At 40.9% G+C, this 20,669-nt stretch overlaps 1 protein-coding gene across 1 annotated transcript in view; it reads left to right on the forward strand.

The window, feature by feature from the left end:
• Positions 1-20,669, forward strand: part of LOC141780402 (FAD-dependent oxidoreductase domain-containing protein 2-like) — a 102,331-nt gene that overhangs the window by 73,122 nt on the left and 8,540 nt on the right. The window lies entirely within an intron of this gene.

A 20,669-nucleotide genomic window follows, 5' to 3' on the forward strand; every position in this document is an offset into this window, starting at 1 on the left:
ATGATCTCCTGGGAAATGGGGGAAAATAAGACAAGATCTAAGTCGCAGGGTTTGGTGACGTAAGCGGGCAGATGTTGGGGAGTCCGGGGCAATGATACTCCACAATCCAGTGTACAAACACACCCATCAGGGCTGCGGCCGCTCTCTCTTTCATGAGGCTTTTCCAAAGTTTGGATGAGAGAAATCTAAGAGTCAGTGGTAACGGCCGGACCACCTGGTTTTACTAATCCTTAAAAAACAAAACTTCGAGATGGTTTGCTTAGACTGAAACTTTGTACCGCCAAACTTCTCCACTTACTCACTGGGCACAATTTTCCAAACAGCTGCAAGAAAGAGAGAAAAGAGAAAGCTCTAACTGCTTCATTCTAGGGCTGTCAATCGAGATTTGTCAAGTATCTAATACTCTTGTCAATATGGGAGTGGACAAATATGCTGCTTTATACAAATGTATGTATATATTTATGATTGGAAATCAATTAACAACACAAAACAATGACAAATATTGCCCAGAAACCATCACAGGTACTGCATTTAGCATAAAAAATATACTCAAATCATAACATGGCAAACTGCAGCCCAACAGGCAACAACAGCTGTCAGTGTGTCAGTGTGCTGACTTGACTATGACTTGCTCTAAACTGTATGTGATTATCATAAAGTGGGCATGTCTGTAAAGGGGAGACTTGTGGGAACCCATAGAACCCATTTTCATTCACATATCTTGAGGTCAGAGGTCAAGGGACCTCTTTGAAAATAGCCATGACAGTTTTTCCTCTCCAAAATTTAGCGTAAGTTTGGAGCGTTATTTAACCTCCTTCCCGCTAGTATGACATGGTTGGTACCAATGGATTCTTGAGGGTTTTTCTAGTCTCATATGATACCACTATCTTCACTCGCATCACTCTTAACTTTGACAGCCCAACTTCATTCTAATTATGAGGTTTTCATTCTTTTGATGTACAAATTGAGCAAGGTATTCACTATCTCTCCTGATATGGAGGTGTAACATTTGTCAGAGCTGTTGGTGTGACATATGAGCACCACAGTAAATTATTCCCCGACATCTGAAGCAAGTGGTTCGGTCACATGCTATATGATCCCCCATGCTCTCCCATGAGCAGAGAGGGCCTACGCAGCAACTGGTCCCAGGACGCCCCAAGGCCATGACCCCTGGGTGCTCTGGTGTGTACTTAGGGGTCAGACTGCTACATTTGAGAGCCGTGATGTTCTTCCAACATGGGCCCCTTCTTAATCCATCTCCACCCCTCTGACAGAGAAGAGACGCATGTGCACACTTGTGCATGCGTAAAGAAGTATTTCATTTTAACCTCTTCCACTCCTTGAAGGCGCCGGCGCCCTCGGACGACTTTACTGTCCTTCAGAGACTGTAGCAGGCGAGAAAAAACTGGCATGGCCATTTTCAAAGGGGTCCTTGACCTCTGACCTCAAGATATGTGAGTCACATGCAGTTTTTAGTATGCAGTATAAATGTGTTATTTTTGCCCATTCTAAAAATGGTGTATTTAAATATTTCTGCATACTGGGGTCCCTAAACAGTCTTGGAATTACATAAATTGGGTATCACTGTAAAGCTGAGACTCGTGGATCCAATGAGCCCAATTGTATTCATGTGTGATGATGTTACTCCCCATACTAGCCATTTCAATGTAGTGAGACCATTTTTTGACACTTGACCTCACTGTATAAAATGACCTGTGGTGACCTCTAGGATAATCACAGCCTCATGAAACTTTACAACCACAAACTGGACACCTAGAGCATTCAGAGGTTGGATGGCTCTCCTAGGTAGATATAAAATAAGGGGGTTTCTGAGGAGTTTCCAGAACAGCAGTGCTCACCGTCCATTTGCCGAAAAATGACAAAGGTTTTTGATACCAAATCACAGCATGGCTTCTTCTACGGTGTTCCTCAAGGTCTTGGTATCTTAATGTGGTATTTTGGAGGGATTATTGATCATTTTTATTAATTCTTGTAAAAAATGGTTAAATTTAGCACCAAATGTGTGTAACAAATGGTATAAACCCCAAAACTTCAACAATTTATGAGACATAATAGAGCATGGGAATGACCATCATATACTTATATCATAATGTTCTAAGTCCTTATACACTTTCAAAATTATAGTATTTTAATTAATTAATTAATTAATTAATTACTTTTTTTGTTGTATTTCTGATTTAAGACTGGAACAACTTGACACTCAGTGCTGAGCTGCATCTCAAATTAATCTTCAGGTTTCCAGCTTTCAGATGATGTACACCACTACTATGTGACATCTACTGTTGACCTGCTATCTCCCCCTAAAGACCTCTTGTACCCTCCTAAAAAAAGACAAAAAGGGGTCTATTGTAAAAGGGTGATCTAATCTAATAATACAAACAATAATAGCGTATTTGTATAGAGTGTACAGGCTATGTTTTATGTGGATCAATTTAATCGTACTTTATGTACACTATTTCACAAATACTCACACTCACATATGCATGTACACCCATACTGATGTACCATGCATGCTACAGGTTTATGCTGCAGGATGTGTATTTGCTAAAGTTTCACACACCAACACACACACACACACACACACACACACACACACACACACCAGGCCCGCTCTGCCAACTGATCCCGACACCTTCAGCTGTGATGCTAACACATTCCAGGGGTGATTCCCACCAGACAAGTTCAACGCTGACAGATACATTCCTCTGCTGGCATGCCATCAGGAAACCCACCTGGTCTTCCCACATGTTTTGGAGGCCCGCTGTTCCAAACATGGCTGCCGTCCCGTGACCTTTTTGACATCCTCGGACAGCAGCGGCACAGCCTGCGAACACACACAGGTGGAGTGTGGATTTAGATACAGACTAGTTTATATTTGTTTCATACTGTCTGTGGTTGACATTGTGTCCACTCTACTGTTTTTTCACCGCTAATGTCTTGAGCATGTATTTATGTTGGACTGAGACTGTTTGCTCTGGAAATGTGTAGGCAGGATGACAGATGACAGTTGCTCCCAGTTTTTCATTGTGCAAACCCATATGTACTGCGCCGTGGTATGTTCCATGGCAGGAGGTGCACATTACATGGACAATGTAAGATGCAACTCATGCAGACTGGCCCACGTTGCTCCAGATCTGTTGTTAATGTCATCTTGTTGAAAGATAAATGGAAGTAAGGAAGGAAGGAAGCAGATTCCCTCACTCTGATTCATAAGCAAATGATTCTATTAAAGTCACTTTGGTTTAAACATTTAACATGTAATATCAGCAAGCTAAGCTGTACTTAAGGTATATGACAGACAATTTGTTTAGCGATTGATAGTTCGCTAATCCCTGCCTTTTGTTACTGTTGCTACCCCGGTCTTTCCTGTACACATGCGGTTCACAAAGATAACAGTGGCAGATTTACTGCTCAAAATTCCCAGTCATTTTTTAAACAACAACTTGATTTCAAACAGAAGCAAACAAAAGAAGCTTCTCATTTCCAGCTGGTCCCATTGATTTTTCCAACTGAAATGACAACCGTTGCTACCCGATTTGATCAGCTGCTAGCTAACGTTAGCTAATCGAGCCAACTAAGTCTGACTTTTTAATGTTTAATTAAAAACATTATTTTTCATGCATTGGTTAATTTGTAAGATTTTTGGCTATTTTTCTTCCATAACATGTCTTCTTTCAGACTAGTGGAAAGAAAACATCCAAAGTACACATTCAGGTGTTTATGTTACTAATTTGTCTATTTGTGTCTGTAGATTTATCCTAAATTCACCGAACGTTAGCATTAGATAATGTCTCATTTGCATATTTAAACATAACTTTTCAGAAATCTTGTAAAAAGTAATTGTCAGTAACCAACTAGGGAAGTTCCATGGTGATATCTATAAGTTCATTTTTTGTTACCCTATCCATGTGCAGTGTTTTGCAAAATGTCTGTAATTTTACAATCCATATCTTTAAAGGCCGTTTGCTCAAAATTAGGTTTTTCTCCCTCTGAGCCACTTCAGTAGCACTTACATACACCAAACTTTCCAGTTTCATTCCTATCTATGTTCCGGAGGTTTTTAAAGGGACTATTTGTAACTTTCAGAAATGCTTCTTAACAGCGACACCTGTGGCCGTGAAATCAACGAAAGTCAGCGTCGGGCTCGCGCTTGCTCGCTCTCAATATACCTGAACGAGCATCACTCAAAACAGTGAGGCGACACACGTCAGCTAAAAGCACAATATCACTCTATATTTCAGCTGCTTGGCAGTAATGTTAGCTGACCAGACGAAGGTCTCTCCATGAACATGATTTAGATCTGATCCTAGTGTTGGCTTTTCCTGCCTAAGTGCAGGCTGAGGCAGCGGGGCTCTCCAGTGTGTCTCCCTGCTCTCTCCGCCCGCAGCCGGAGAGAGCAGAGGAGACACCGGCACCCGGTCGGTAACGAGAAGACAACGTAAATCTCTGTAGAGCTCCGTCACTTCACAAGACACGGAAAACCTCTGTTGGTCTGGAGGAGCTGCAGCAGTTATTTCTGCACAAACGTCCCTTGTACATTCACTAGATATTCTCAGAGCTAAACTAACTCTTCTGCAGTGTGCAGTGAACGCGCGTTCACGTCTAGAGGTGGAGCGAGCTGAGCTGTCTGAGTGAAGGTGAGCAGGCAGAGGAGGAGGGTACAGCGGCTACACGCGAACGCGCATATGCGAGCGCGCATGTGTGCCGACCCGCTACATTTATGCGCGTACAAAGTTACAAATAGTCCCTTTAAGAGAGGAGTTTGTTCATATATCATTCATAGCCTGATTTATATAACATTTTATTCCTAAAAACATGGCGAAAATAGGCGTTTTCCAGATCACAGGTGGTCGGAAAAATTGGCTTTTGGTCCAATGGGACATTTTTTGGACTATTGGGGTTTCGGAATAATGGGCTGTCAGAACAATGGCATGGCACTTTGAAAACAAATCAAGAAATTTCATGCTAAGCACAATCTGCCGCAGTCCAGCGCTGTATAAATCAGAGTTTGGAGTGTACGTAATGAGTTTGGCTGGGGCTTTGAAGTATTGCTTGGTTACTACTGTAGATATAAAGCTAGTTAGCCAGAAATGCTAACGTTTGCAGCTTACGTTAGAGCAGATAAACACAGAGGGAATCCATTTCTTACACTTTTACTCATGTATTTTTGGCCCACTATGCCTCGCTGTTTGGCAATATATGCTGACATAGCACTGTCATTGTTTTTTAATCTGTCTGAGCATGCAAATTCAGGGACATTTCTTCAAAACAAACTGTGCTCTGCAAAGAGCATGTGAACTTTGGCTGGCGCAGTGTGTTTGCCAACAAATCACTTGATGATTGATGACTTGATGTGTTTGGGGTGGTTACACAGTTTGTCACAGTGATGATGATCAGCGATGGGAATATATGCTGACTGACTCACAGCAGCTTTCCTTTCTCCTTCCTGGGGATGAGTGTCCTATGATGGGAAATCCAGGTCACCTGCCTACTCAACCCCCCATACGCAAACCTGAATGTAAGCATATATTTACTCACGTAGCCACACACAAACACGCATGCATTTGCACAAAGACTTGACAACTGTAACTGCTGGACTTATGAGAATGTCAGGACCTATAAACTAGGCCACAAATAGATTGAAACCAGTAGGCGTATCCACTTATCATTCTGACAGTGACAAACCTCAAAGTGTTACTGGGACATACAGGTTCTGACAAGCCCTGCATGTTGGCACAATTACTTAATATTCTTTGCACCCGAAAGAATGGGAACATTTCCAACTGTCTTCAGCTGGAGGGAGAACGATTTATGTCAAGCTTATTGACTGTCGGCTTCAGCGATGGATTGCCTTTGATTTGTGTGTGTGGGAAAAATAGCGAACTTGGCTATGAACATGACCAAAGATATGCCAATTATGAAGAGCACATTTACGTAAGGCTCCGGCGTCCAAACTTATTGTTGCCTGTCCAACTGACTGATGAGCCAAGAAAAACAGGAATGAGAGGGGAGACCGCTTATCTTTTGTGTCTTTGTCTTCCAAGCTGTGAAACCATCTGGCAGATATACAGATTTCTGTTTGTTTTAAAGATTTAATCTTTATTGATTTTGGCTTTACTTGATAGTTTCACACTGGATAATCAGGAAGAATTTGGGAGAGAGCCAGTGACATAATGAAAGGTCGTGTCCTAATGATAATGAAACTCTCGCAAGATAGTTGAGGTTAGGACATGTCATCAGGCAGCAAGTCTCGCAAGAGTTTTCGCAAATCTAGGTTGACCACGACCATAATGAAGGACAAGTCAAATCTAGAGAAGAACTCATAGAAGAGGGGCAATTTTGCGCCGAATATTTGCATATTGAAATACATGCATATAGCACTAAAGCACCAAGAAATAGTAATAGAAATAGTAGAAATCCAAAATACAAGTATGAACCTGAAAAATAAGCATAATAGGTCCTTTTCAAATTTTCTGGCCTGGACATAGAGTTGAGTGTATACTTTTTCTGTCAACAAAAAATGGATTACAAATTTCACAAAGCTAGTATTTATTGCACTGCTGTTGTACTAGGCTACATTACGTGCACTGTTATCACATTCAACACGGGTGTAATATTTATGATGATGTTAGCCACAATGGCACAAATTGTTTCTTAACAGTGGGCAACCTCTGGTTCTGAAAAGAGAAGCCAATGCTGAAGTGCCTTAAACTTGCATTCTTTCTAATAGCCAGCAGGGGTCGACTCCTCTGGTTGCAAAAATAAGTCTGATTGTACAGAAGTCTATGAGCCTACTTCTCACTTGATTTATTACCTCAGTAAACATTGTAAACATGAGTTTATGGTCTCAATCGCTAGTTTCAAGTCTTCTTCAATACAGCATGATGTTCATTTAGTAAATTATGACAGGTCGCTACCACAGCGTTGTCCAGTTTGGGAGTTGTCCGTGTTTTCATCTTGCAACTTTGATACTCTCACAATGTGTTTTCAGTTCATGAAAATGAATTGCAACATTTTGGTCGCTTAAAAATGTCTTAATCAGCGTTCTGTTGTACTTAGCTCCACCTTCTAATGTTACTTCTTGCAAATAATAGATGGCGACGGCCAAAAACCAAGATGCCAAGGGCCCAAAATGCCGAACTTGAGGCTTCAAAATGGCAGTCCACACACCAATGGGTGATGTCACGGTGACTACGTCCACTCCTTATACTGTATACAGTGTATGATTTTAAATATAGAATTATAGTCAAATAGGCTTTGTTCTCGGAAAAGATTTATTTTGGAGTCTTTAATTGGTACAACATTTGGTCCACAATCATTTCACTCTATGCTGATGCTGAAATCTTTGAAGCTTAATAACCACAACTCCTGAAAGCAGAGAGAAGCTTTAAATTCTGACGTGAAGGTATTTTACTGTTTGTGTGTTTTACGTGCTCTCCAGGCTTACGTGCGCATGTGTCTGGCTTGCCCTTTTAATCCCTTTAGAAAGGGGATTGAGTATCGCCCCATATACCTCCTTCACCCAGTGCCACACATGTTCGCAGCACAATGAAGACATTGAGCGGAGCGATCATCCCCCTGCTGCACCCCTGGTACCAATAAATCTTCCTCGTGGTTCAGAGAAGAATGCATGCAGACAGTCTGGACCTCACTCTGGTCTCATCAGATCATGTTGGGCTTAAACACTGACACACACACTACAGTACCAGTGCTCAAGCACTGAAGTCATTTCACCACTGACCTCACGATAATGTCTTTGGAAGTTTGAGCCCTGAGAAAAAACAAAAGATAATGTTCATGTTAACAGTCGGACCAAATGTTGACAATAAAGATGTCAGACGGGCTCTGAGCTGAAATAAATCATCTTAAAGGAGCTGATGATGCACACAATGTGTGAAGCTGTCCAGCCTGTTCAAGCGGTCACGCACTATAATGGATTTCGCCAAGCAGCTTTCAGCTGTGAGTGGGGAAAAGTCACAAATCAATCCAAGCTACGCCGTTCAACCAACTCTATTTCATCTGTCCTCAAGATACACACTCTGTTAAAACACACCAAGCACATGCAGCCACCCACACACACACATGTAACCAAAGAAAATGTGTGCTTTTAGCCTCCTGCCCCCCTTGGTGCTTGGCAGCAAAGCCTCAATCACACGATACTGAAATCCCTCACACGCTGCACCAGCTATGTGGGATCTACATCTTTTCTACTGAATTCTTTCTTTTGTGCAACTCGAGCTTTGCGAAAAGCCAAAACGTCTTTTTTTCCCCCCGTCTTTTTAAGCCCCGGACTTTATGAGAGGAGTCATGTGAAAGGGAAGTAAAACAGACTACAAGTTCAAATAAACCAAATCCGTTTGAAGTCTGAGTGGCTATATATCAGCTCTGTCAATGCAAAATATTTTCTCTGACCACAGCGCAGTGACATGTGAGTGATGTTTCAATCCCAGCGGTCTATTTAAAGGGCCGCGCTCTGTTTTGAAGGACGTGCTGTTAAAGTGGCACAAAGTCAACCAGTGAGATTTGCAGAAGTGTGTGTGTGTGCATGTGTATGTGTGTTCGCATTGACACTCATTAAGGACTGGTCAGAAAGTGGCACAGCAAAATGTGTTATTGTCACATCAAATATTTGGTTCTAGAGGCTTGGTGACATAGTGATGGTTGGCAACTACAGTAGCTGGTGAGCTAACTGCCAACACGCCAGTCAGATGAACATGAGTCAATGGAGTTATGGAGTATTTTTAGATTGTTGTACTGGTATGTTACTTGTGTAAAGGATCTGAGTACTTCCTCCAAAACTGTTTATGAGGACTGAGAAGGTTATGAGTTATGGATAGTGGTTGAAAGTAACTAAGTATTTACCAAAGTAGAGTACTTAAGTAATCTCTCTGCATTCATATGTAGAAGCATATGCAGATGGATACAAGATTTTGGTATCGGAAGCGTTCTGGTTTCCGTTTGTAGTCCGAGTAGTATTGACCAATCATGTTAGAGCAGGATTTGGTTGAATGCAGGTTAACAGTCCGTGTGGAGAGCAAAAGAGGCGGAACGCATTGGCCGAAATGCAATCTGGGAACCCACTAGGTATTGCCTGATGATGATTTTGTTTTGTATTGGTTTAAAATTAGCTTGTAAACTGGCTACTTGTGAAACAATCCGGTCATACACGTCATCTCTCAACTCCAACTCCAGTCTCGCATCTCAAGTTGCTAATCGGACTTTAATCAATGAGCTGCGCATGGAAAAGGAAGTCTTGGCCTGGATATCCACTGGCTACACCTGAATATTGGCCGTTGCCCGCAGAGACTTATCTGTCGTCAGACCGATTCCGAGATGGGTGCCAACATTTGTACTTAAGTACAATTTTGAGGTATATTACTTGAGTATTTCCATTTTAGGCTACTTTATACCTGTACTCCACTTCATTTCAAAGGGAAATATTGTACTTTTTACTCATCTAAATCAGTTTGTCAACTGTTGAAATTAGCCAATATTTCACAAAAAAAGCAAAGATTAGAGAAAAGACCAACAATCGTCTGGTAAATCAGACGATGGAGGGACTTGCTGTCACTGAGGTTTTCTGCCTAGACATCTAAAACACCAAGAAAGGGTGCAGGGCTGTGGTGAAAGACCTGCAGAAGAAGTTCTGCAGCAGGCGCCTGCTAGAGTCTGTGATATTAATACAGGATCCAGTTGTGAACGCAGCCACCGTCCAGCCTTTTCCAGCCCACACCACAGACTTACTATCTGCTCGGCTTGCCGAGAAAGCTGCCTCCCGCTGTTTGTAGAAAGATGTGCTCCAGTGCCATGGCTTTCGCTGCAGGTATACTGGCTGCCATCTTTCTGATGGCACTCATCCCATGAAGCAGCACACCAGCAGCTGCCGGTGAAGGAAGGGTGCAGCATTGCAGCAATGTCCACTGTCAGCAGTCTGTAGGGCCGCACAGTGGCTCAGTGGGTAACACAGCAACAGGGTCACAGCAACCTCGACTTCTGTGTGCTGTGAGTTTATCCCCATGTCGGTGTTGGTTTACTCCGCGTACTCCGGTTTTCTCCCACACTCCCAATTTGGACAATTTAAATGTTTGACTGTATTTTTTTTTATGTCTGAAGCACTTCTTTTTAAAGGTTCAGTGTGTAGCATCGGGTGGTATCTAGCAGTGAGGTGAGGAGATTACAACCAACTGAAGCCTCTTCCGTGTGCTAAGCGTGTTGGTGGCCGACATGAAAACGCGAATGGCCCTCTCTAGAGACAGTTGAAACAGAGCCAGTGCGTACAAGGGATGTGAGTGGTGAAGACAGAGAGAGAGAGTGGCTGCAACGGGAGTGAGTAACGTTATCGACTTCGGCCCAAGCAGGAAAAGTTAACAGTGTTTGGTTTGTCCGTTCTGGGCTACTGTAGAGACATGGTGGTGCAACATGGTGGCCTCCGTGGAGAGAGGACCCACTCCCTGTGTAGATATAAACTACTCATTCTAAGGTAACGAAAACCAGTTCTTATTTTCAGGTGATTATACACTAAAGAAAACATACTTGTTTTTATATTCAATATCTGCCAATAGATCCCCCTTATTATTACACACTGGTCTTTTAAATTAGAGTGTACATGTGGATTAGGTGACTCAACACACACACACACACACACACACACACACACACTCAAGCAGATTGTAAATGTTTTACAGAGGTCATATACATCCTTATCAGCCCCAAAAGTACCACGGGATAAATCAGCCCGTTCTGATTTCCAGGGCATCAAATACCAACGCTTTCTCACGCCCCTCACCGAGTGATAGCGACGTACAAGGCACTTTTTAGCGTCTGTATAAGACACACCAGGCTTTCATGTAACTACAATGTAAACCCATCCATGTCAATATCAAATGCTTAGAGAACGTGGTCGGGGAGTGTGGTGGCGAAAAAACACATAAGGCAGATGAGAGGGGTGGTGGATGGGTCCAAACTGAGGCCGAGGAGGTTAAATAAAAGTGGACGATGCAAAACAGCTAATAAGCTATGACAGTTTCCCCCATTTTGGACTCTCCAGCTTTCCGTTCCCTCAAAGCCTTTGAGTCAGGATCAGTAGTGTCAAGACAGCTTGCTCTTGGTCAACGCCGCCAATTCAAAGTATATCAAAATGGACTCAGCCCCTGCGAGCGAATCCACTAATCGCAGTGATTCCAGTGGAATTAATGGATTTTGCTGCTTAACTGTTTTAAGTGCTGGCGTGATGAGGCTTTGTGTTTTTATAGTATATATGTATATTTGCAGGTTGCGAACTACAGGGGAGCCAGGGGGAGCTTGGGTCCCCTAAAAACATGGTTTGTGAAATTTTGGGGGGCTCTAAAATATTGACAATATGCTATTTTTGCCATGCTTTTCTATTATTCTGTATCTTCATCATCATGGATCGTGTGTAAAATTAGGCTATTATTGATGCATGATGGTGATCCATCACTAGTTCACTATAATACAGATACGCTCCATCACATTAAGCGTGGGGGCGCAACATCAAAAATGTTTCTTTGCAACAAAAGTCAGTCTGTCCTCTTTGATGCACGCCCCCCATGAGCTCCCTGAAAGCCATGCTATAGTTCACACACTGTATTTGTCATCTCTAATGTGTCTTTACTCTACAAGCATGTGTTTTCAGGGTGTACTGCTGTGTTTCATTGTGTGAGCATGTATAATATATATACTTTTTTGTCCATATGTGAGTGAGGTGACCGTGATTAGAGGGTGGCACTGCAGTGTTCCCCCTCGGGCCACATCACCCTGTTATTTTCCCCTCGTCAGCCCGTGCTCTCAATAGGGAGGGTGGGTCCGTGACCTCCCTCCCACGCACAACCACGGGAGAGGGAGGCACCCGTTTCACACAACCCCTACTAAGTGTCTGCAGAGGAGTGGATGAGTTCAGAGGCCCCCTCTCAGCCCCCCGCAGAACTCCACATTTCTCACAAAGCAGAGCGTATCGCAGGCCCGGGCCTCCAGGCTGAACCCTCCACTCTCTCCTCCTCACTGTGACACAGACGGTTAACACGTCACTGTCCCCCATCTGGACTCATGGAAGTCATCAAAAGCGATGAACCGGTGACACCGAGGCAGGGTCGGGGCGAACTTTTAGGGGTTTGGGCTCATTTCCCACTAACTGTCCAAAGTGCGGCAGATAAATGACAGAGTTAAAGAGAGGCCAAGTGGTGACACTAGCAATATGTCTTTTGGAACTTTCTTTGGCATTCCTCCTGCTCCCACTTTTTTTTCTACCCTCTTTTCTTCTCTTCCTTTTAGCTCTTTTTCCCGCCGTCTCTCCCTCCCTGTTTCCCACCCACAGCATTCAGAAACCCTGAAAGGAAGGAACCACCATAAAACAAACAGCCCAGGGCCTTGTTTAGCTGGGACGCCATGTGAAGTCAGGGAACCATCCGATGGAAGGAGAAGGGGAAAAAACAACAACAATAAAATCGCCATTGGGATGCACACAGTGGACTGTGATGAGGTTTGGGTTCATTACGCTTTAAAGAGAACAATTCTGGACAGTAGAGACTGTGCTCAGTCGCAGCAACAATGACTGGCAAACCCTGTGGTCCTGCTGTCTGCACTTGGCGGTCTGATGCTCCCAGCAGAACAAAAGGTTCAGACTACCAAAGTGTCTGAGTCTTACTGATTTTTGGTAGTCGGGAACTTGAAAGCGTAGAGTCAGGACTGGCAGTGTACCAGAATGGCTTTACGTAGAACAAAACAATGCATGTGGCAGAGCTGACAATGCTGATCAGGACATTTCTGCCTGTGCGTTCCATGGTGATTTAGGATAGAATTAAAGATAAACATACAGTGTATGTACAGCAGTTAGTGATTTCCATGTCTTATTTATCAGTTAGTTTTCATGACAATTAAATCAATCAATCAATCAATCAAACTTTATTTATATAGCACCTTTTAAACAAGTCAAATGCAATTCAAAGTGCTGTACAGACGATTGACAAAAGACACCAACCAAGAACCCTACACTGTCTGAGGGCTGACATCAAATTACAAAAGATTTGTATCACTATGCGTTATAAAACGTACACTATTAAGAATTTAAAATGCACTCAGTGAAGCAGTGTTTCTCTCCATGGGAGCCTACCGGCACTCTAAACATCAGACCTGGGGCACAGCATTTCTATTTAGCTCAGAGGGACTGATTCACCCCTTGCAGTCAGAGGACATTACCATAGTTAATGTGGGGGTTTCCACCTTCAGGCATGATAGCATCACCACAGGACACTAAGTCTGTGTGCTCTTAACTGAGGCCATCTACTTAAAGCCTAGATGAATATCACAGTTAAAAAATATCCTGGCTTGGTAGATGTGTTGGACTATTTAAAGACCATTAAAGCCGCACTAATTCATATTTTATATTAGCAATAGATTACATAACTATATATAATGTGAAAGGGGCCGCTGATGAACCCACAGAGAATTATCACCCAACTCTGCACTTCCCCTCAGCTCTATGGAGTGTTTTAGCATCTTTCAGCTCATTGTTGTGGTTTTCTCACAGTTGGCCCACAACTGTTTTGATTCACTTTCACCGCTCTCATCAACCTAGTTTCCAGCACCAGGCTGCTGTTCTTGGGGAAAAAGCTCTGATAAATCATAGACTGTCATTGGTTTGTGGTCTATGGTTTTGAAGCCTCGAGTTCAGCATTTTGTCCGTCGCCATCTTGGTTTTCCGCAACCAGAAGCGACAAGAGAGGTAGGAGCTAAGTACAACCGAATGCTGAATAAGACATTTTTGGGGGACCAAAATGTTATAATTAAAGCTAGAGTCGGTAATGCTGAGAAACTAGCAAGATTACACTAGATTAAAAAAATCATCCAACCGAAAAAAACGAGCCCCGGGGGAATTTAATTTATTGATAGCTGGGATGAGAATTTCAACTAACACAACAAAAAATGGTGTTGAACAACACTACCAATCAAACCTTTAACTTTCATGAACTGAAAACCATCCTGAAATTATTGTTAGCATAAAAGTAACCTTTGACATCATATTGATTTTGTCATGAGCCCATGAGATTTGTTTAAAGAGTACAATTGCAGTTTAGTAGAGATGATGAGTTGTGATGTTTTTCCACTTTTAATTCTAAAATTTGTAATACAAATTTATGGAAAAGATTTGTCACTTTCCCCAAAAACCAAGTCAGCTCTTGTTACATCAAACATTTATTCAAATATACAGCCAAACATTCCTGCCAACGCAGTTCCCAGACTCCCGCTGCTCAACAGAACTGTAAAACATCATAGGAAACACTAAAATACTCTCCACTAAAAACACTTTTAAAAAAACACTCCTCCCACTAGGCTGCCTGGTTAAAGACACTAAACAAGCTGACGGGGGAAATCAGGTTGACACATAATATAATTCTTTTGTAAGATGATTTTTTTCCTTTCAAAGAAGGAGCCTGTATTGTAGCTTTTCTGCTACATCTCATGCAGACACAGACATGTGCTTGTTAACCCCCTGAGATCCGGACTTTACTGTGTTTCAGAGGCTTTAGCAGGTTCAGTTTTAGAGTTAAAGTGAAGATACAGATATCATATGAAACTAGAAAAGGAATCCATTGGTACCAACTATGTCATACTAGCATGTCGGGAAGGAGGCTAAATAACACTCCAAATTTACTGGCATGGCCATTTTCAAAGGGGTCTCTTGACCTTTGACCTCAAGATATGTGAATGAAATGGGTTCTATAGGTACCCACGAGTCTCCCCTTTACAGACATGCCCACTTTATGATAGTCACATGTAGTTCGGGGTAAAAAAAAAAAAACATGCAGTTTTTAGTATGCAGTATAAATGTGTTATTATCACCTATTCTAAAATGGTGAATTGGAATATTTCTGCATACTGGGGTCCATAAACAGACTTGGAGTTACATAGATTAGGTATCACTGTAAAGCTGAGACTTTTGTGGATCTAGTGAGCCCAACAGTATTCATGTGTGATGATGTCAGTCCCCATAGTAGCCGTTTCATTCTGAGACCATTTTTTGAAACTTGACCTCACTGTATAAAATAACCTGTGGTGACCTCTAGGATAATCACAGCCTCACGAAACTTTACAACCACAAACTAGAGACCTAGAGCATTCAGAGGATGGATGGCTTTCCTAGCTAGATTGACAATAAGGCATTTCTGAGCAGTTTCCAGAACAGAAGTGCTCGCTATCCAATTGCCAAAAAATTAAATTCTTGCAGAAATCTCCAAATGTCAAATGTTTTTGATACCAAATCACAGCATGGCTTTTTCTAGTGTTCTTCAAGGTCTTGGTGTCTCAATGTGGTATTTTGGAGGGATTATTGATCATTTTTTATCAATTCTCGAGTAGTAAAAAAATGGTTAAATTTAGCACCAAATCTGTGTAACAAACGGTATCAACACAAAAATTGCTGCAAAAACTTATGAAAGTGAGCATGGGAATGGCCATCATATACTTCTATCATAATGTTCTAAACCCTTATACACTTTTAAAATGTATTTTAAATAATTAATTAATTAATTAATGTTCATTTCTGATTTATGACCTGCTATCTCACCCTAAAGACCCCCTGTACTCCCCTAAAAAAAAGACAAAAACGGGTGTATTGTGGATCTCAGAGGGTTAACTTGGCCTGTTGTTTAGTCACACACACACATAACATTCAGACAACAGAAGGTGCCCATGCACACAAAGAGAAAGAAAAAAAAAAAAGGATGTATAAGAAAAACAAGATTGGGCGTCAGACATGCCACCTCCAGACAAACCACAGCAAAATGGCACGCCGTCTGTTTTGTGACTATGAGGATTGTGGCTGAAAGTCAATATATGACTGAAGCTGAAACAGCAATCTAGGTCAACCTCACCTCGTGCAGCTCGTGCCCCACGCTCTGCAAACTAGCTCAAAATACAAAGGAACTTTAAGCCATTATTAATGTTATTGTGTGTAACTCTCAGTTCCATGAGGCATATCTGGGTGCCAGATCACCTTCCTGTCACTTCCTAGTTTATCAGTTATTAACAACGTCATGCTGCTGAGGTTTTTGCAAACACAGTTTTTCCCACAGTATGCTGCAATAACATCCCCCAGACATCAGATCCCAGTGTAGTTTGTTGGGCTGAGTTGGAGGCATTTATGGGTTTATATATATATTAATTTAATTTAATTTAATTTAATTTAATTTAATTTAATTTAATTTAATTTAATTTAATTTAATTTAATTTAAATTAATTTAATTTTTTAATTTATTTATTGGTGCAAAAACAAAACAGCAGTGACTTTAAAAGCAGTACAACAATGATAAGAACAGGGGAGAAATACCCAAGAAAAGACTATGAAAACAAGGTGACGCTCAGAGCTTGACATGAGACATAACAAACAAAACAAACAAAACCAACATAACAAAACTAAAAAAAAAAGGTTGAAATAATAAATCTTGTAGTTCCCTCTTAAATAAATCAAAAAGAAAAAAGAAAACAATAATAATAAAAAATTATAATGATAATAACTAGGTAGTAATACAAAGGAGGGCCCTAAAAATAAATAAATAAATGAGTAATTAGATATTTAGGAGTGTCAGCTGTTGTAGTATGGAGGGACCTTGCAGGGTTTGAGAACTGTCTATTGAGGTGTGTGGTGGTGGGTGTACTGGTTTCAGTGGCAGTAGGGGGATTTTGTTACTGTGGTGAGTGTTATGGGGCCCAACAGCTGTGAAATGAGTCCATTTGGTTGTTTTTTTAATGCTATTTGCTTTTCTGTTGAAATGTACTCAGATAGTAGAAGGTGCCAGTGGGATGTTAGAGGTTAGTTGTGCATTTCCTGTTTAGTTATATTGTTTTTGTAGCGATTGTTATGGGTATAGTTTTTAAGGAGGAGACATGGAGCCTGTTAACATCGTTATTAGAGGTGATGGGAATCCAAACACAGAAAGAGGCGACATGTTACATCACTGCAGAAAGCCAGTAAGATCACAGACCAGCGCTCTGTTTCTTGTTCTCTCTCCTTGTGCCGATATCTCGTTGTTTCCCCAACAGACAGAGGCCCGGGTGATTTCTGAGCCTTTGACTGAGCATTAATCAACTATAGTTTATTTTAGAATGCAATCCCCATATTTACCAAACCGAGAGTGTGAGAGCAGCTTCTCCTGTCATGTTATACGACTTGTGATTAACTCTGACATAAGACAGAAGTTGTGATAGTGAGGAGCCGGAGGGCCTGTTCCTGAGGAGAAACATGACCTGTTTGCATTTGGCTGACTTATCTTATCACGAATCACATGCTCTGTTTAGTATCTCCAGAAAACAGGTTTACAGTATATTGGGACAACCCTAAAGGCCTGCATGCTCTTTCCTGTTGAGCGTCTCAGCTAGTTTGAAAAATATACAAATTGCAATTTGATATTGAGTCAGTTCTAACACCTGAACACCACGTGTTGTGCTTGATAGTGTGTGAGAACCAGGGTTATTCAAGCAGATAGCTTGCTTTATGCAAATGTATGTATATATTTATTATTGGAAATCAATTAACAACACAAAACTATGACAGATATTGTTCAGAAACCCTCACAGGTACTGCATTTAGCATAAAAAATATGCTCAAATCATAACATGGCAAACTGCAGCCCAACAGGCAACAACAGCTGTCAGTGTGTCAGTGTGCTGACTTGACTATGACTTGCTCCAAACTGCTAGTGATTATCATAAAGTGGGCATGTCTGTAAAGGAGAGACTCGTGGGTACCCATAGAACCCATTTTCATTCACATATCTTGAGGTCAGAGGTCAAGGGACTCCTGTGAAAATGGCCATGCCAGTTTGCAAAAATTTAGCATAATTTTGGAGCGTTATTTAGCCTCCTTCACAACAAGCTACTACTATATGTCATGGTAGACTTCAAAACTAAGCCCGCTACAACCTAAAAATCGTAAGTTGCGTTAATGCGTTAAAGAAATTAGTGTTGTTAAAACAAATTTGCGTTAACGCATTATCGCATTAACTTTGACAGCCCTAGTATGTATATGTAGCTACATACTTCTGAGACATTATAGCTGGCCCTAACAAAACAAACTAAAACTACTGCAAAACTTAAAATATAAAAACTAAAATTTTCTGAAAAAATGAAACTAAACTAAAACTAGCAAACACACTCTGAAAACTAACTAAAGCTAAACTAAAAAGAAATCGGAAAGTCAAAATGAAAATAAAATAAAAACCAATTGAAAATTCAAAACTATTCTAACCTTGGTCAGAACTGAGAGCTGAGAAATCTAAACATTTAGCTAAAAGTAATAAAATACAGTTTAAATGGTTAGCTAACATGCAGCTTATGTCACACGGAGTGGTTGTAATACGAATGCAAACTTGACCAAACCAACTTAAACATTGACAGTTCAATTGTATGAAAATAAATATATGTTCACTTTTATATAATTAATAGTGCATCCATTCTTGTATATCATCTATACAATGTTGTCTCATTGAGTCTCAAAATAAAAAGCCAGTTTGAATGCATATTTTGTTGGCATGGGCTACTACTTCCTATATTTGCATGCGTATCATATCTCCAAAATATGAGCTTCTCAGGAGTATAAAGAGAGCCAGTCCTGCTACTCAATAAAGGGCATGTAATCTGGAGTTTTCACTTGAAATCAGTGGTGTGATCTGTGGCAAATACATACAAGAATTGACCTGATTATGGTCCTGCCAGTTTCCAGCTAAAGTGCCTGTGTGTTACCGCTTGTCAGCTGACCTGACACCCACAGTTGAGCTCACCACCACAGGCCTCAGCAGAGTTTGCAAGAGATCGTGTCAATGATGTCCTCATAACTACGGCAATAACACTGCACAGCCCCTTCACACACACACACACACATACACATAATTACACTTCCTTTAAGACTCAAGCATCAAGAATGCGAGTGACTGCAGGCCCCTCAGCCGCAGCAATAAAAAGCTGTGTAGTAAAGTAATACGTGCTGCGCTGGGAGAAACTTTTCTTAGCCCTTTTTAATATGGTCTCTTCTGATAAGGTATGGAGGACAGAACCTGTCCAAATAAAAAATAAATGACTCGATAAATGAATAAATATGTCATTAAAACTAATATTAAAAATAGATGTAGCAATTAACTAATTGATAAAATGTGACATAAATTGATATTTTTAAGAAAAATAAATAAGTTTGGGGGAATAAATAAGGGGTGAAATGCAAAGAGAAAATCGTGCAGAAATAAATAAATAAATGCATAAATACATTTAAAAACAATATAAAATTAATAAATAAAAAATAAATACATAAATAAAAATAAATGACTAAATTTAAAATTTAATGAAAAGTAAATACATAAATAAATAAAAGGGAAAATTAAACAGAAGACTAAATAAATAAGGAAGTGAATACATAGATAAATAAATAAAGAAGCAAATTAAAACAGAAATATCAAGTCATGTTGTTCAAATGTTCGTTCACATTTTATCAATTAATTAATGGCTACATTATTTTTAATATTATTTTATTTAAAAAAAGATATATAATGGCATATTTATTTATTTATCAAGTCATTTATTTATCTATTTTTGATTTTGGCAGGTTCTGTCCTCCATAATAAAGTTCATATCTAGAAAAAAAAGTAGATTTTTGGTCATGAACACGCGTGGTGAGTGATGGTGATACTTTTTTGGCGAGGGCATGCATGAGTGGTCAATAACGAGCGTCAATAAGAGTAGTGATGAAGGATTCCTCAGGGCTCACACTCCAGAGGTGAACAAGGACGTACATTTTCAAGAGCAGCCAGAGAGACTGACAGGGCAAAAGAAATACAGACAGACAAACCTAGTGAAAGTAAACAATAAGTGAAAGACAGAAAAGAGTCTCTTGTTCCATCTCCACGGTGCTGAAGAGTATTTTCCCCAGACCTGGCCCTGAGCCTATCCAAACACCCCCGTCTGTGCCTTCCACTGACCCCACAGCCCTTCCGTTAACCCCCAGACGTCACACCAGGCCACAGCTGCATCCCAAATCTGAGGGAAAGAGTGTGCAAAGGCTAGAGGTGGAGAAGACAGGCTGAGGAGGGGACTTAATCCCATTTTAGATACTTGGGAGGATCTTCAAGTCCACTTGATACAGGCCAAGAAATAAGTTTCTACCCTGTCACCTCATGGCCCTTGTTTCTTAGAGGGAGGAGGGGAACTTGAGGGTTGGTTCGAGTTTATATCTACAGCTGGGAGGTCAGCTTTCCTCTGGGACAATGTGAGGATATGAGTGTTTGATGACAAGTCGTGATAAGGGACTCATAGTGCGTGTGTGTGTGTGTGTGTGTGTGTGTGTGTGTGTGTGTGTGTGTGTGTGTGTGTGTGTGAAGGGTAATGGGTACAAGGGCAGCCAATCTTTTCTTCACTCCCATTTTCTGAAGACTGTTGCCACAGTCTTTCCAGCCTTTCTGTTTCATTCAAGCTGTGTTTTTGCATTGTGCTAAAGTAAACAATTAAACCAATACAGCAGGAAAATATGACTACACACAGCTGGCTACTGTGACTAATACATCCAGTATATTTTGATATCAGAAAAGTAAAAATGAAAGTGGACTCACTTTCATTTTTACTGGTAATAATTTCTATTGGCATAGGAAAAC

The sequence above is a fragment of the Sebastes fasciatus genome, chromosome 13 (assembly GCF_043250625.1).
Source record: "Sebastes fasciatus isolate fSebFas1 chromosome 13, fSebFas1.pri, whole genome shotgun sequence".
NCBI classification, from domain to species: domain Eukaryota; kingdom Metazoa; phylum Chordata; class Actinopteri; order Perciformes; family Sebastidae; genus Sebastes; species Sebastes fasciatus.